The sequence below is a fragment of the Belonocnema kinseyi genome, chromosome 3 (assembly GCF_010883055.1).
Source record: "Belonocnema kinseyi isolate 2016_QV_RU_SX_M_011 chromosome 3, B_treatae_v1, whole genome shotgun sequence".
Classification (NCBI taxonomy): Eukaryota; Metazoa; Arthropoda; class Insecta; order Hymenoptera; family Cynipidae; genus Belonocnema; species Belonocnema kinseyi.
In genome coordinates this window covers 98,989,932-99,008,666 of record NC_046659.1, presented here as the reverse complement: position 1 = coordinate 99,008,666, position 18,735 = coordinate 98,989,932, and the positions used below count along the sequence as shown (strand labels likewise).

The 18,735-nt window shown below is 28.2% G+C and overlaps 1 protein-coding gene across 1 annotated transcript in view; it reads left to right on the top strand.

Moving 5' to 3' along the window:
* Positions 1-18,735, top strand: part of LOC117169947 (facilitated trehalose transporter Tret1-like) — a 23,859-nt gene that overhangs the window by 4,016 nt on the left and 1,108 nt on the right. The gene's annotated exons all lie outside the window — the stretch shown is intronic.

Below are 18,735 nucleotides of genomic sequence, written 5' to 3'. Positions count from 1 at the left end.
ACAAAACTGAAAAACATATATACTAAAAACGCTTTAAGTTAACAACTTTCAAGCGGATTCTCTTTTTACGTAAGATTTAAGAATAATGAAATTCAATATATAATAGCATCATGATTTATTTTCGAGCATAAGACAGAAATCTAATTCTATACTAAAACTTCCATATTTTCAGGGTAAGTTATGATTAATATCATTTTGCATATATGACATAAAGTAAATATATTCTGGATGTGTTCTCAAGCTTGGATTATAAAGAAATTTGTAAACTATTTAGGAAGATTGAAACTTCTTCCAGATGTTTAGCTTTAGTTTCAGGTGTACTTCAAACAATAAGTGGTAAAATAAGACAAAAAATACTTAAAATCCAAAAAGCTGCGTAAAATAAATTAAAAAGTCTTCTTCCCTAATAATAATTAACTAATTGTCTAGAAAGGAAGCCTGAAAATATCTGAACTCCTGTTATTATCATCGTCGCATACTATGGTGCCAGGGACGATTTAATTTCTTAAAAAATTTCTTTAGAATAGGATTGAATAGCTACAGTACCTGAAAAGGGATATATGAATCTTGCAAGTAGTAGAATAATGCTTCGCGACTTCCTCGATCACAAATTAATTCCTTAATGCTACTAATTTTAGAAATTTAGTTGTACATATAGCAATATATAGATGCAATATAGCAAAAATTAGAATGCTGTACATCCTCTCTATTCCATTGATGATATTAGAACTTATAACCAATTGTTATAGCGAGGGAAACAATAAAGGCTAACCAGGCTCCTTGGCCAGTTGTTACAGAAAATTCTGATTTTTCACTTTTTAAATGGCTCAAAGCTGTTAAACTCCAAACTTAAAATGCCCCGAAATCGAATATTAATATATATCCTGCACATCACATTATTTTTTCAAATGTAAAAAAAAAGTTTTACCTAGTAATTACGTGAATTTGTATCAGTTTTTGTTTACAATTTTATCTTTTCGATCTTTCGAGCCCAATACTTTAAAAAAGAATATCTAAGTTTATGATTCGAAACAAATCTTACTTGTACCTTTTATTCTGTTCTAAGGTCTTTGTGATTGTACGTGTTACTGTGTAAGGTCAAAATGATAATACGAGATAAAAAAGCAATAGATAAGATTATTTCAATCAGAAATAGAAGAAGGACAGAAAAAACGTACAACTGAATCAACGATATTTATCATTGATCTCACTTCAAATATTCTTGAAAACGAAACTAATGACATGTTGGAAAATCTTAAGAATAGCAAACATTTTGATTTGTCATTAATGAGTCACATGTTTAAATTCGGAAGGGTGTTAAATAAGTGACTTTAAAAATGACCCACTTGCTCTTAAATTTGTCTAAGGCCAAACCTCTCATTTTTCCGGTATTAAAAAATAGGTATATGTAATTTTTATTTTTATTGAGATAAAATTAAATTTTACATACATGTAATGTAGTGGTCTCGCAGTCGATATAATTTTGTAAATTGTTAACAAAAAGTTTCGTCTAAAAGTATCTTATAAATTCCAAGGAAGCAGACGAAAATGTAGAAAAAGATGGTCGATAGTAAAAGCCACGCTTGACAAAAATATATTTTTTTCACAAAACCGACACTTTAGACAAAATCGCAGGAAAGTCCCAAAATTATAAGACTTTATTTATCCTTTTATAATAAGAATTTGGACATTTATTTTGGTAAACTCGTGCACATTTTATATACCAATTGCAAATGCACACATAATTTCCACATTTCTTTTCGCGAAAGCTACCCTATTTTTATATTTTTAGAATAATTGTTATTTCTGCAAGAAAAATTTGCTAAAATAAATAAGAAAAATAATTATCAGCTCAGATTTTCTAAAGTTTAAAAAAAAGTGTAGTTACAAAAGTGGCCGACAGATTTTACCAATATGAAAAAAGGCTTGGAATTTTGGGCCTTCCCTTCGATTTCATCAAAAGAGTCGATGTTAAGAGTGAAAATATATTGCTTGCAAGTGTTATTAAGTTTCATCTGCTTTGAAATAACGCTGACGTCAGATTTTCGATCTCTCTTCTTTTGGAATCCATCTATCAAGGTTTCACTTTCACGCTGTTTGTCGAAATAAATGACCAAATTCTTATCACAAAAGGAATAACTGTTAGTCTTGGAATTTTGGGCCTTCTCTCTGATTTTATCTAAAATGTCGGTGTTGTGCAAAAAAAATATTTTGGTAAAGCGTGACTTCTCCTATCGACCATCTCTTTCTACAATTTCGTCTGCTTTATCGGAATTTATAAGATACTTTCGGACGAAAGTTTTTCATATCAACAATTTGCAAAATTGTATCGTCTGCGAGACCACTACAGTATACGAAAGTATAATTTATTTTCATCTTATTTAAAATAAAAATTTCATATACACATTTTCCAGTATTGGAAAAATTGGGGGTTTGGACTTTTACCGATTTAAGAGCACGTCGGGCATTTTCAAAATCGTTTATCTAACGTTCTTAAAAGCAAAGAGTATTTATTTGAAGAGAGTGGAAGGTTACTGTACAATGTACACTAGACACTAGCGCACTCTTCCGCTTTGGGGAAGAAACTCGGGTATTTCAATGGGAAGTTTACTTTCTACACTGCTTTTTCTCTGACAGTTAAAAATGTTTTGTATAAAAGTTTCATCGTAACGGATTTTAATAAAAATGCTAGATTACAACAGCTCAATAAAAAGTCAATTTTGTTCGTTTTTTGGAATTCCAGTATCGAACTCGACAAAGTTAGTACAATCATAGCAAATACAAATTGTTGTAGAAACAATATAAAAAGCGTCTATATAACCTCACTAATCTGATATAAAAATTCACAAAAAAAGAATAAATTTTAGCAATAAATTGCAAAAATCACAAATAATGTAACTCGTGAATGTGAATTCCATGTGAATTAAATTGTAAAATTGCTGGTACTCGTGAAGTCAAAATCACTGACAGCGAAGGGGGCATAAAGGTTCAAGGTGGTGAGAGTATAATTTTAGCAGCTCAAGCAGGGAATAATTCGTCGCAATCGTGTTTAGGAGTGAAATTGGAGTATAACTCTATAGTATAACTTTATGCTTTATGATATGGACTTAAACGACTTTTATACATTTGTATTGGGTATTTTTATAAATAAAATACTTATTGTTACAAAAAAAGTTATTTATTATTATTACCTTCTTTGCGTAGTAATTAATAAAGTAATTTTGCAATACTTTTTGGAATTGACTTCTGAGTTCTAAAGATTTAGTTCCTTCCCTGAAACTGTTGGAGCGATGAAACTCTTATACGAAAAAATACATTGCGCTCTAATAGCACCTTCCACTCGCTTTAATACTTTTTCTTTAAACAAACATATTATGAGTATATGGTTGAAATCAAAATGTTGGAACTTTGAATACAGCCCTATTTTCATTAACATTATTTTCGTAGAGGTTTGAAAATTGTAATTACATAGCGGAAAAGGAAAGAAAAAAAAGAGCATGGTTTAAGTATGGGAGAATACAGATAGACAGAGTATGGTGGGATTGGGACGAAGAAAGGGGAAAGATAGTAAGAAATGAGGTATCAGGAAACTAGGAGAGGAAAGAAAGAGGGATAGGAAAATAAGAAATAGTAAGAAGAAAAAGAGACGAGAAACAAAATAGGGAAGAATGGAAGATATGTTACTGGAATATAGCAGGATTGAAGAGAAAGGATAGGGAGTTTATGAAAAATTTTACATAATGGTATGTAGTAATAATGATGGAGACCTGGATAAATGAAAAGGGATGGGAAAGAGTAAGGAGATGGTTATTAGTAGAAGAGGTAAAGATGGGAGGAGAGAACAGGAGATATAGGAGGAAAGGAATGTAGAGAAGAGAGAGGAAGAAAATCCAAAGATAAGGTGCTGAATGAGGAGGGAAAGCAGTTGTTAAAGAGCTTATAGGAGTTAAGATGGTTTATCTTTAACGGAAATATAGAGGGAGACGAGGAAGGAGAATATAAACGCATAGTAGGAGAAAGGGGAACGGTAATTGATTATGTGATAGTAGATGATGAGGTAAGAAAGAAGGTCAAAAAACTAGAGGTAGGTGATTATATTAATTCGGATCACTTTCCATTGATAGTGGCATTAGGGGGAGAACAAAGTAATAGTTATATAAATAAAAAAAGAGCAAAGGTAAAAAGTGTAGGAAAAGGGAAGTGTAGTTCCAGGGAAGAAAAAAACAGTTCAGAGTAAAGGTCGGATGTATTAAAATGGGAGAGGGAAATGTTGACAAGGAGATGGAAAAAATGGTAGAAGAAATAAGAAGAGGATTAGAGTGCACAAATAAAAATGAAGTTAGTAAAGGGGGGAATTGAAGTGGATGGAATGAGGATTGTAAAGAGAAAAAAGGAGGTCAGAAAGAAATTAAAAAAGTGGAGAGAAGAGAAAAGTTATGGGGAACAAAATATAAAGAGTATACTGAGTTGTGTGATCAAAAGAAAGAGGAAGAAAACAAAAAGTTTGAGGAAGAGGCGGAGAATTCTGGGACGGAAGAAGAGGTATTAAAGGTAGTAAATCTAGAAAGAAAAAGAAGAAAAAGTGTAAACCAAGAAAAATGAAATGGTAGAAAGAAAAAAATATTTTTTGGATTGGCTAGGAGGAATAGAGAGAAAAGTTAGGAAGGAAGGAAAATATGGTAAAGAAAGAGATAAGGAAGAGGACAGAGCAAGTGAAGAAATAGTCAAGGTGTTAGGAATAATGAAGGATGGAAAGACAACTGGTATAGATGAGATTCCAAATGAAGTATGAAAATATGGACGGACGGAACTAGAGGAATGGGTATGGATAATGTGTAATCAATACTTTCCAGAAGTACGATTTTTTCAAAAGATTTTCAGATTTATCAAACAAGGTCTTGTAGAATTAATTTCGCGTGACAATAATAAACAAAATAGTTTATTGTTGTTTTTACGGAATTAATTGGGAATGCATTTTCCATGACTGTTTGATATGCTACATTACAAATTTACAATAATTATTAATTATTCACACAATTTTCATTAAAAAATTCAGAGTTTGTCTATTTTAAACTAATAGGCTCATTTTTTAAATTAACTATGAATAATTTCATCAATTTTCATAAATAAAGTTATTGATCACTCAAACAATATTTATAAATAAATTATGATTTTTGCTATTTTTTAAGGAATAGACTCAATTTTTGTTTACGGAATCGATTAAAAATGTCTTTCTTGTAAGTTTTTGCTATGATAATCTTGCTTTTATAAAAATTGTTCAAATAAATATTATTGTTATCAATTTTGAAAGTATCATAGGAAACAGTCTTCGGAAAAACATTGTTAGTCGATTGCCTAATTAAAAATTAAGCGTATTTGTTAAAAAATGGCTAAACTCTGAATTAGCTTATGGAAATTGTGTATATTTTTAATACATGAATAATAATAATATAATATAATATTATGGTAAATTAATCGTAATTAAAAAATCAGTAAATTCTTTGAAAAATAGCCAGACTGAATTTTGCATCAAAATTATTTAAACCCCTGTAATACTTATCCTATTTTTATCTTGGGTAATTAAAATTTTGTTTGGATCATTCTCTATAAAAATTATTACAAATATTAACCGTAATATACAAATATTTCCAAAATTCAAAAATCTTGATTTGTCCACAGAAGCTTTTTTTTATCAATTTTAAACCATCGGTGGCGAAAAAATACAGTAAAAAATTAAAATGACAGAATTTCAATTCGACGCCATTCTAACTGAATCGATAAAGCAAACTTTATTTCTAGAATACAATTGCGGTAACGATAACAATAGAAGTGAAATGCATTTCTAAACTATGATCCTGAATTTCGAATATTAATTTTTGTTGTTGTTTCTTCCTCAATATTTTTCTTCGATTTTTCTTCAATTTCGATCATATTTTTACATGAGATTCATTTTTATTTATTGTTCACGACTTTATTTGTTATAGTGCAGAGAAATAAAGTTTGATTACATTAAGATGCGTATCTCTTTAAATTTACGATTACATCTGAGTGAGAAACGTACGAAAACTTTTCTCGTAACTGCAACGTGTATGTTTTAAATTGTTCATTTTGATATTAAACTGAGAATACTGATCGCTAAAATCTATAAATGAATATTCGAAATAGTAAAAACTTTTAAAATATGACAGGCTCTCAATTTAAAAATAAAACTTGAGTTTTATTTTTTATTGTATAGTTTATAGTTTATTACACAAATTTCACAATTTATGATCATCTTAGCGGAATATCTTAGTCATATTCATACAGTTAAAATTTTCTGAGTTAAGAACTGGAATTTAATAGTGTCTGTGTAATAGGTATGGATTATATGAAATATAACAGAATATATTTATGTTTCACAAAATAAGGAGAGATAGTTCATAAGTGCAAGAAACTGAGATGAGAAGTAAGTATTTAATATACTAAATTATACAGAGTTGACACAATTTTAGAAATAATTTGAGGCTAACGCAAGTATAATATTTTGCAAGTCTTTTATAGTGTAGAGTTTCTAACGTAAATTTGACTAGCTGCAACCACATTCTTAAAATATTCCTTCTGCGCTAGAAAAGGATAGAATATTGGTCGAGAAATAGATTTATGTAAAATTTTAATGTTCAAGATTCCAAAGTGTATTTCATTCTTTAAATTTTTTTCAGAATCGTACAAATAAATTAAAACCAGTCTTACAGAAATCTAAAAATAATTACAATAATTTATAACCAAAATTAATGATAAATATAGCTTTTTTCTATTGTTTGGATCAGTTTTTGACTTTATTTGTATTTCTTTTGTGAATTACTGTATTTTAATGTAGTTTTAATTTCCTGCAGGAATTTATAAAAAAGTACAACTACAAGAATTTACCACTACAAAACTGAAGGAATATACAGGTTTGTCAACCAAAAAGATGCTCTTTTTCGACCTAGGATGAGAAATATTTAGAATATTGCAATAAGAGCATTTTAATTTAAGATATGTACATTTTCAAATATATAATAATCGATTGGTTACCATACATTCTTTTGCGGCGTTCTTAATATTTTCCAACGTGGGTAAAAAAACAACAAAATTTTGTACTGCAAATAAAAATTAGACAAATGGGAAAGAATTCAAAACGGTCATTGAAATTTAAAGCTTCGCACTCTTAAAGATAAAAATTTCTTCATTTTAGGTTAAAAATGTGCCCTGCAAATTAAAATACTTAAAGTGTATGAATTTGAAACTTTTAAGATTAAAGTTTAAAGTTTTTAAATTCAAACTCTCAAAAATGTACGCGTATAAAATAGCAGTGTTCAAAAATGTCCAAAAGAAAATGTTTTCATCAAAATACATAAATTGTAAAATGAATGAAAATGATTATGCAATTTCGAAATAATATCATTTTAAGTGATTTCAAGCTACAAATATTAATTTTAAACATCAAAATATACATCTTAGAACTTGTATTTTTTATAAAGTTTTTTAATACCCTGCAAATTGTAAAAAAATACATTAAAATCTTGCTGATTCTTTTCCGAAAATTTTGGAAATCGTTTTAACTATTTTTTTTCAAATAAATTGTTCAAAAAGATTCATTTTATTTTAATGTTTTGAAATCTTTCCCATTCTTAAATTATTTTGGAATCTTTTTAAAAGTGTTTAATATGTCTATTTCTTATTTTATTTATTTTTAAATCTTTTTAAATATACTATTAAAATAAAATTTTAAACATAAAAAATCATAATTGCTTGTTTGTTATTGATGCATAAAAATTCAATAAGTTCACTTGAACACTAAGAATTTTTGAAGTTGAACAATTAAGGTAGGAATATTCACAGTTTAAACACATTTTTTTAGCGAAATATAACTGTTGAGATTGCTGCAACACGATTTAGGAGAAAAAATAATTGTTTCCTAACGGAAAACAAAATATTTTTTTAACTCGTTCATAAGTTTGTTATTAACAATAAGAATATTTAACATTTATATTTTTCTCATCTATTTACTATAATTTGGAATTAATAGAAAATGTATTTAATGAAAAAATCAATACTTCGAAAAAATACAATTTATTTACTACAACATTTATAATAATGGTCATTGTTGACTTATGGTTATTCTCCATTGTAAATGCCACTTTTACAAAATATTTGGGAATTTTTAATAAAGATAAAATTTTTAAAGTCATGAAAATAATTGACTATATAAATATTTTATAACAACTGGCTTATATCTTAAACTAAATATTTATGGTCCTGAAGTATATTTGCAATATTTCTGATAGATAGCGATTTATCTTAAGTATTTTATTCAGAGAAAAAATAGTATTTGCAAAATGTGAAATTTTAATGTTCTATTGGTTTAAATAATAAATTCCATAGAGAGAAATTTAAAGAAATCGGGTCCTAATACATTTGCAGAAATGAATCCTGAGTATGTACTTCTAAACAATAAACTGCTAGTATTTACAACATAGTTTTAAGTACAATTATCTAATATTTATAGTTTTCTGAAATTTGGTATTTGTAAAGATTTTTCATTTTTATCAATAATTTACGTAAGATTAAAACTATTTTTGTGACATTCAACACCCAAATTTTAAAACTTAAAATCCTCTAGTATTCTGTTCTACCTCGTAGATTTTCACAAGAAAGTAATACACAAATAATTAAAAAGCAATACCAATTTTTGAACTGTAGAAACTTATTTTTTTTCACTCTTCAACAAGAGAATACAAGATAAAATTTGATTTTTGTATTTAATTGTATTTTTTTGTTAAATGTACATTTTTGTACAAAAAAGTAAATGTTTCAACAAAAAATGATAATTGTAGAAATGTACTTTCTTGTAAAAATTTGTTCCACCAGGGTAATATTGTAATTATTTTTTTATGAAATAGTTGATTTGTACAATAGTCGATTTCAATTCTGGATTCATTCGTTTCAAAGTCGCTCGACCAACTCTATTCGTGGTCCAGAAACCATTCGTTTCTTTACGTATTTCCTTCTTATATCAGTCCAGCCTTCAGAATAAACCATGGATGGTTAAAAGCCGCAATTTCAGTTTCAGATAATAAGAGAGAAAAATAACCTCGTGTCTCTTGCGGTGAAGGAGTTTTACAGATAAAGCATATGGCAAGTAGAAATGAGATGGATTTATTTTAAACCCTACCGCAACAACTACAACGTCCATAATGTCAATAAGACTCTTAAGATAATTGAATTTGAAAATTCAGTTATCGAAAGTTATCAGATATTTATAGAAGAATGTAATACTAGATAATCGCTGAATTATTTTTCAAATATTTATGCAGTTAATTTTTAACGGGTGAAAGTATTTTGGTTATTTCATGAATGTCTGACTAAATATGGATGTTTCTACTTGTTGCGACTTTCAACCTATCCAAAACTTTACAATCGTCTATTACTTCAGGTTGAAAATGTAATATTGATTGCCTTTTTGATTGAGTGATGAGACAAATTCAATACTTGTGTGGGATTTTGAAATTAATCCCCTGAGGTTAGGATTATTTGACAAAATAAGCTTGATTGCCAAAAGTCACATTAATACCAGTAATATGCTTCTAAAAGATAAATATAATTCAATTATGTTAATTGTGTATCAATTTCGAAATGTAGAGCTTTGTAATTTCGCAAAAAGGTTTAATAAAGAATTAATCGATTATTCAATAATAAATCAAATAAGTATCTAATAAATAAAATAAGTAAAATCTTTTGAAATTCATATGTCGAATCCCGCCTCGTTTTGTTCTGTTAATTTTTGACAGGTATGTCTTTTAATTTGCATGCCCTAAGATACTATAATATGTCATTTTCTTAAATTTCAATGAGTATATTCAGATGTCCGTATAAAGAGTCGAAATTATAATTATTAAATTGTAGTAATTAGTTGAACTGATAACTAATTATTTGTCAAGTAAATATAATGTTCATTAAATTGAATTAATTCAATATTTATTCTAGATCGTTCTATAATCACTTAAAATTTTTTTAAAAGATATTTGATACTTAGTTTCTAAATTAAAAATAATGCTCATTGGGTAAGTTTTTTCATTATTGTAAAAATAATTCAGTATTTTTTTTAACATATATTTTTTTCTTATCTGATGTGGTATACGTATATTGCGCATTTACGTAGGTTTTCATTTATGAATCCATCCGCATGTTTCATTGAAGCCGACGATTCTGCCAAGTCTAGGCTATTTCTTTAATAAGCATCTTCTGAGATTCTTCTTTATTCATAATGTGTCCCCTAAGGGTTTACATGACTTCCATTCCTTACAATCTTTCCGTTTAAATCTATATTTTTTACAATCTTATCATTTCTATATATACAATTATTAACAACTATTTACATAAAATCTTATATCTAGTTCCTTATTTCTATTTCTTGCGATAGCGCAATTTAGGACTTATTAGCAAGCGAGTGAGCGAGCGAACGAAAGTGAGAGCGCCATTACTTACAATTTTCATGCTTCTAATCTAAGCGACTTCCGTTTCCTTTTTCTTTCACTTTTTTATACCACCATTTACTTTTTTTACGTGCATTCTTTCATTCTCCCTTATTTGCTCCTCTAGCACCCTCCAACTCCTTCATCCATTCTTCTCCTAATCCATCTTCCCCTAGAATCTTAACCACATTTTCTTGCCAGCTTCCTTTATCTTCCATTCCTCTCCTACATCCTTCCCATACATGCTCCCATGTGTCCTCCTCTCATTTACATATTCTACACTTTCTGTTCTCTTCATTTTCCCAGTACATACCCTCCCTTACCTCGTTTTGCAGTCTAAATCTCGCTATTCTGGTCTACCTTCTCTCTTCCCATCCCTTTTCTAAATACTTTGGCACCCCTTCCTTTTTTATCATCTTATACCATTTATTGTATTTTGGTTCGTCAATCGCCCCCCATCTTTCTCTTAATTGTCTTTCCCTCTCCCTTTTTTCCAATTCTTCATAGTTTACTCCAGTCCCGTCTTCTATTTATCTATCATTAAAGAACTCCCTCCTTTCTTCTTCCCACCTAGTTAATTCGATCGCCCTCCCTCTCCTCTCTTCTATCTCCATCAAACTCTTTCTCGCCAACTCCCCTCCCCTTCCCTCCCTCAGCTTTGTCTCAAATTTCCATGCCCTCTTGCCCGCTCTAATACTTAACTTATCCCTTTGCGCTTCTTTTCTCACAAGATATCCGGGCGTCCTCCAGTCTGCCTCTAGTGTCCACCTTATATACCTTTCTTGTAAACTCTCAATATCTTTCCTTTCTTTCCATCCCCATATCTCTGCTCCATACCGGCCATACCAGCGTATCAAATAACCACATTCTCCTTTTCCATTTTTTAACCTTCTTTTTCCTATTCCACATATCTGTTTCATTATCCTTTAGAACAGGAAATTTTGTTAGTAATTATAATTTTTAATTTAGAACTCCAAGTCAGAATTCGCCAAAATTGGTAGATTCCCTATTCTGAATTTTGGAAAAAGGAGTTACCTACTAAGTTTCATAAGTAGACCAATTAACAAAGTTGGAAAAATAAAATTGGGATGAGAACATTTATTCAAAGATGAATTTTTATAACAAATAATTTAAACTTTCGAGTTTTTAAAGAAATTTTGTTTAATAAATTTCGTGATAGTGCGATTCACGAAAAAAATAATCACGCTTTTCGATTATATGGGGAAAGTGTCATAGAGTCCATGTGTTTGATCATTTTTTTCTTCATCCTGTTTATTATATGCTTTAGCGGGGTTTGTGAAATGTAATTGTTTATTTATACTAAATAATACAATGGGGTTTAGAAACAGGTATCTTATATATGGACCCTATTTAATTTTTCTCGCAAAATCAAATGGCGTTATTAGATGTTTGCAACTGACATTTATAGATCAATTTTGTAAACGAAAAACGTTGAAACAATCGAAAGTTAAAATTTTTCCAAATGAAAAATCATCTTTCAATTTAATATTCTCATTCTAATATCATTTTTTTCTACTATGTAAATCGGTCTGCCTATACAACTTGATAGGTTACAAAATTATTTATAATTTTATAAAGTTGTTTATAGATTTTTCGATTCTGAGAATTTTTGGATAACAAATTCTTATAATAACTTGTAGTGATTTTAAGACAAAATAATTTTTTTGTACAAAAAAAATCTATATACTAATGAGTTAAAAAAAATGATTTCTTCATAACAATGAGCTTGGACATAAAATTAATCCCTTGTCTTTTAAGTATATGTGCGTTAATTCTAATTAGTGGCGAGTTTATTCAGGTAATTTTTCTTTGCATAAAAAATCATATTAATAAAATAACGAATTTTGTCACTAAATTTGCTTATATATTGTTGCAAGTCCAATCAAATTAAAAAATTTAATTCAAAAATCCATAACTTCCCAAATCTCGAAAAATAGTTTTCATGGAAAAGCAGAATGATAACATGTTTCTTTTGTTCATGCTGAAGAAAGTGTAGGTTTGACATCATCAAATATTAAAAAAAAACTGTATATTTTATTCGAGCAGATGAAAACAAGTTTTTACACAATTAAAAAAAAATTAGGCAAGAAATTTCATTTGGTATTTATAAGTTTTAGTAATAGTTCACTTTTGATAACTGTATATAAAACAAATTTATCAGAATTTTTTAACAAATAGGAAACATTTTTTTAGTTTTCAAAAATTTCGATTTTTCAAATCCAAAGCACAAACGGAAAATATTGCTCAATCGAAGAAAAATTTTTCAAGTGAATAGTTAGTTGGATGGGAAAATTTCTCGGGGCAATAAAATTCAATCATAAAAAAAGTTGGAAAACGAATCCACCCATTAAATACTCCCATGTGCTCCACTGAGCTAATTATACAAATTCTAAAAATTATTTTACATCAAATAAAATTCAATTTGCAAACATTGAAATAATTAAGTATGTAATTTTTTCATATTTTTTTGGTTTCGAAGTAATGAAATGATCAAATTGTAAAGTTGAATATAAATATCTGTTCAATAGATAAGTCGACTAAATAAATGAATAAAAAGATTTTATTACGAAAATGTGATTAAAACCTAGGTATCATTAATATTTTCATATGAAAATATATCAGTTTTTTTCAGGAATTATATGAAACCAGTATTTGACGATACCAATGAATTCCATACCTGTTGATTTTAATTACATTCCAGTCATAATTGGGTTCTCCGTCTTTAATTAGTTCACGTTGGTGACAATTTTTCAACCAGAATGTATTGACATACGCCAGCGTATAGTTTTTTCTACTTCGAAAATATTAATTCTCTATTTTTATATTATAGCTATTTAATTCGAAAATAAGTTCGTTAAGATTAATATTTAATTATTAAAAAAAATTATAATTAAAGATAAAATCTATTTACACAAAAATAAACTTGACATGATTGGAAAAAGAATATCAAATAATCAATCAAAAACATAATATTTTTTTTAAATTACAAAAAAAAACGAAATCGTACAATTCATTTTCCGAAGAAGAGAAAAATTTATTTTTTGGAAGGTAGCCTATATTCACCAATATTTTAGCGATAAAATGAGAAAGTAATTTATTGGGTCGGCTTACCTTCTTTTGCGTAACCTAAGAACGTGAAACTTTTTATTCTCAGGTTCTAAAAAAGGCTGATAATGTATTCGAAACTCATTTAACTCCCTAAATAGAGCCCTTCGGTGTAATGCTTACGGAAGTAATTTCAGGCCCAATTTTAGGAAAAATATAGTACTCTAAAAAATGCTGTTCCGTGGAAGCGTTTTAAAATGTGGGAATTAAGAAATATAAATAATAAATTTAAATATTTGACGGAATTTAGTAATAAAACAAAATGTCTGACTCAGTATATCCACTTCTACTTGTCGTAGTCTTCATAAATTTGATTAAAAAAGGTTCTCGCGTGAGAGGGTTCGCATTAAATGATATTTTTATCAATTCTCATAAATAAAAACTATATTGTACTTGCAATATTTAGAGTATTTTGTATTTTCTGAGTTAAAAGATTTTAAATACAGTTGTGTTTATTGATAGAATAATGAGTGGATACATTAAACATCTTCAAATATAAATGACGAAATTAAGGGTTTCCTAACTGAAAATATCATTATTATTTTATTAAAAAATGTAAAGTACTTAGATTTTACTGTTTCAAAACACAATATCGTCAAAAAGGATTCGAGAATAAAAGATCCATGCAGATATAAATAACACCCATAAAAGGAAAAGATCTTTACGAAGTAAGGACAAAGTAGTCTTTCCAGAAATAATTGACGTATAGAAAATATCCATAAAAAGAAGAAACTACAGCTATGAAATTTGAAAATTCTGTTCCACTTACTTCAATAGGGAATGAAATCGTCTTAACTTAGTTCAAAACAAAAATGAGTCAAGATTACCCCATGCTTTCAAGAAATTGGAAAAATAATTACGAAATGCGATAACTTTTGAAAAATATAATTTCCTTCGAGAAGATAATACTCTATATATTTGATCTAAAATGCACATATTTCATTCATGAAGGGATAATAATGCTTTCAAATTATGACATTTAAAAAAATGGTCCAAATAATTTTAGTATAATAAATATAGTATTTTATTTTGAAAACCCGGCTTGCGAGATTTATACATTCTGCAAAAACACTGACTGATGTATTTCACTCAAAAGAGCATATTATACGCATTGCGTGTGCTAAGGTAAAAATACAAAAACCGCGATTATTAATATGAAATGAACATAGAGAGTGAATAACTGAATGTTACTAAATGGAATGTCTGTCTAAAAATCGGATTTTATACTCATTGCAATCCTAAATCATCTCAACCAAACTTATTACAGTTCATGGAATTTTAGAAAGCCCAAAGAAGTCCGGGAATTTAAAACTAGTGAAGGCAAGGAAGGAAATGTCATGCAAAATCTGAAAGAATCGAGGATTTTTGATCAATTTAAGTTAAAGATTAAGGGTTATCCATTTTCCTGTAGGATAACGTAAGACTTGTTCTGCCCCCCTTCCCTAAAAAAATCTTATACTAAGATTTTAAAATACATATCAATTTGGTTAATGAAATAAACGCAGAACTTATGAAATTAGATTCAGAATAGAAAATGTGTTAATAACATGTAAGTCCAAAAAATATATAATTTTTTCGGATAGGAATTCATCTTGTGGTTAGAAATTTTGTATTTTGTTAAAATTTCACAATTTTTCTAAATAATGACAAAGATGTTTCATTTTAGCTGAAAAGTTTATCTTTTCTTACTGAAAATTAATTTATTTGGTATATAACTTGCCTTTTTTGGATTGAAACTTTCTTGAAAAAATTCGTCCTTTGGACCTGCGAATTCAATATTTTTTATGAGATTTTTTTCCTTCATTAACTTTAAAATCGTTCTTATTTTTTCTTATTATTTCGAATTCCTCTTTTTAGTTTAAAAATTAATCTATTTTTGATAAGAATTCAAATTGTTTATTTATAATTCGCTGTAGTCTGTAGTCTGTAGTCTGTAGGTAAGATAACTTTAGAAAATTTGATCAAATTGGATTCTGCTTTGGCACACTTTTTTAAAGCTTAAAAAGAAAAGACGATTTAGTGAACCAGCTATTTTAGATGAAAATTCAAAAAGTGATCAAATTTTCAAAATTTGTGAAACCATATTTGTTTAACATTTAAAAATGCTATATGCAGTTACTTATAGTGCTCAGATACTTAAATAAAAATGTTAAAATTCAATTTTTTGGTCAAACTGTGCAAGATACGAAAAAAGTGAATAAAGCAAAATTGTGCGCCCTGAATATATCTACAAATTTGTTATTAATCACTTCAAAAGGACGCGCAGTTTTTGTTTTTCGTCGTAAACAACAATATTTAAAATAAAAATTTTTTTTTTTGACTAACGACACAAGCTACGAAAAAATATAATGAGACAAAACTTGTTCATATAAAAAAGAGCTAAACATTTTTATAATTATTTTTATAGGATGCGGAGTTTTTGTTTTATTCGTAAAAAATATAACAAAAATTAATGTTTTGACAAACGAAACAAGCTATAGAAATAATAAATAGACAAACGTTACGCTTCCAAAAAATACCGAAAACTTATTCAAATTTTTCATGACTAATTTTTGATAGGACACGCTGTGTTTGCTTTAATCGTAAAAAATAACATTTAAAATAAAAAAATAAAATTTTTTTGTAAAAACGACTCAAGGTACGGATTAAAATTAACAGACAAAAGTTGTTCATCCAAAAAGATCTATAAATTTGTTATTAACCATTTTTAGATAGGATAAGTAGATTTCCTTTCAGTCGTAAAAAATAAGATTAAAAATTAAAAAAATTAAATTTTTGAAAAAGGACGCAAGAGTAAAAAAAAATATGCCCATTTGTTTTATTGGTTGTTTTATTGGCCATATAGGTTCCTATATAGGAACATACATAGGATCCCAGGTAGAGTTACATAAAAAATGTATTATATTTGACATAAAAGGGTTGAGCATAATGTAGAAAAGTTGACATTTAGGACAAAATCGAGTAAGAAGCACGAAATACGCGATGAGAATGTGTTTGTTAAAGCCGAAAGAGCTTTAACAAAAGAGAGTTCACAATCACAAAATTACAGTTGTCGATCCGCTGACCTTCGATTTTAAAAGATCTGTGCACAAATGTGGAATAAATGCAAAATAACAGCGGTTGATGTTTTAAGCCTTAATTTGAAGTTTGCGCAAGAATTTGCGAAAAATATAAAGACCGAGCGCGAAGCGCAAGATAAATACATCGTAATGATTGTTATCGTAATGATTTAATTTTCGTTTCAAAATTGATCGCTTTGAGTTTAAAATTCTATTATTCGCTTGAAAATTCATGGAGTTCCTTCAGAATATTATTTGTTTATTTAAAAAAATTTGGTAACGAAACACTGATCTTTTTCATTCGTAACTTCTTGTTTCTTGTGTAAAATTCGTTTTTCGTTTACTTTTAACCATATAAACGAACTTTTAAACAAAAAGTTGAATTTGGAATAAAAAAACATGAAGTATCAACCAAAAAGAATAATTTTACGCATCTAATATTATCGTAATTTCGACCTGGGATATTCTTTGTGTTTACTAATATTTTAAATTTAATTATTACTGCAGTTGGATGATTTAAGTATTAGATCTTAAAGACATAAAAAATTATGTTAATTTTTGGAAATATTTGTGTTGCATTTTAAACTTATTTGAAGGATACTTATTTTCATTCAGAAATTCGTTCAATTTGCGTTTCTTTTGTCCTTTCCAGTAAATTGCAAAAAACAATATAAATTAATTACAATACTGCTAGGATATTAAATCTGAACATAACCATTTTATAACTAAACTTGATGATTAAATGAAGAACAAATGAGTAAGACTAATTCTTTCAATAAAAATGTCCATTAAAATTTAAATCATAATGAAAAAAAGATGGATTTTGGATTGACTCAAGGGAGAGATGATTTCTTCTTTTATCGATGAGTTAAATTAATCTCTAAAAAATGACTCCCTTCTGAGAATCGACGCAAGTTTGCAGGTAGGTGACTGGAGCTACGCGGGGTGCGCGGGGTCTGCGGTTGTCATTCAGGCGAGTACTCACGCGTGAACAAACAAAAGCGGAGCGGGCTATAATGAGTTAGTTCCCACCCACCTTCAGCCCCAAAATCAGCGATATAGGAGAGTTTTACTGTAGTTACATTTTTAACTTGAAGATACATCATCCACGAAAAATGAATTTTCAAATAAAACTATCAATCTTAAAATTGGTAAATGAAAATAGGCAAAAATAGGTAAATTTTTATTAGGAAAAATTCATCCAAAAAGCAACTATTTTTTAAAGACATATTTAGATAAATTTTTAACCTAAGAGTTGAATTTTCCAATAAAATAATAAACCTTTAACCAAAAAATGACTTTCTAACAAAATTTTTAAACTTTCTTCAAAGTAGAATATTTTTTTGAGTAAAAGAGGTAAAACAGATTAAATTTCAAGCAGAAGAATAACTTTCTACAAAAAGATGGAATTTTAACAAGAATTAGTTGAATTTTGAACCATATAGTTCAGTTTTCAGCTATAACGATTAATTTTGTAGCAAGCATTTTACCTTTCTGCAAAAAATGAAATAAAATGTCAATAATTACATAATTTTTAAACTAAAAAGATAGATTTTTAACTGGAAATCAAATAGATACATTTTCAGTTCAAAAATTTAATTTTCCACAGAACCAAAAATGGATTTTAAATAAATTAGGGTTAAAAAACATTTGCATTATGTCCATAAATTACTTTAAATTACCTGAATTAAATGTTAATTACTGTGGTTCACATTTGTATTAATCTGGATTACAAGTGGATTGCTTAACTTACTACGAATTATCTGCATTAAAAGTGTATTATTCTAAATTACTTCTGATTACAAGTAGCTTTCACTGAATAGTTAGAGTATTACGCTAATTTACAAGAGGGTTACTAGGATTATTTGAACTACTTTAAGATAAATGGATTACAATAAGATTTACAGTCTGTCAAGTTAAAGCGTGGGTGGCTTTACTCGCAGTCGGTAAGGTGGATCGACATTATTTTGGTGTCAAAATATTAAGAAGAGCTCCCTCTTTCATGCTTTTTGATTTAACATTCAGTTTGCTTTCAATTCTCATCTTGTTACCACGTT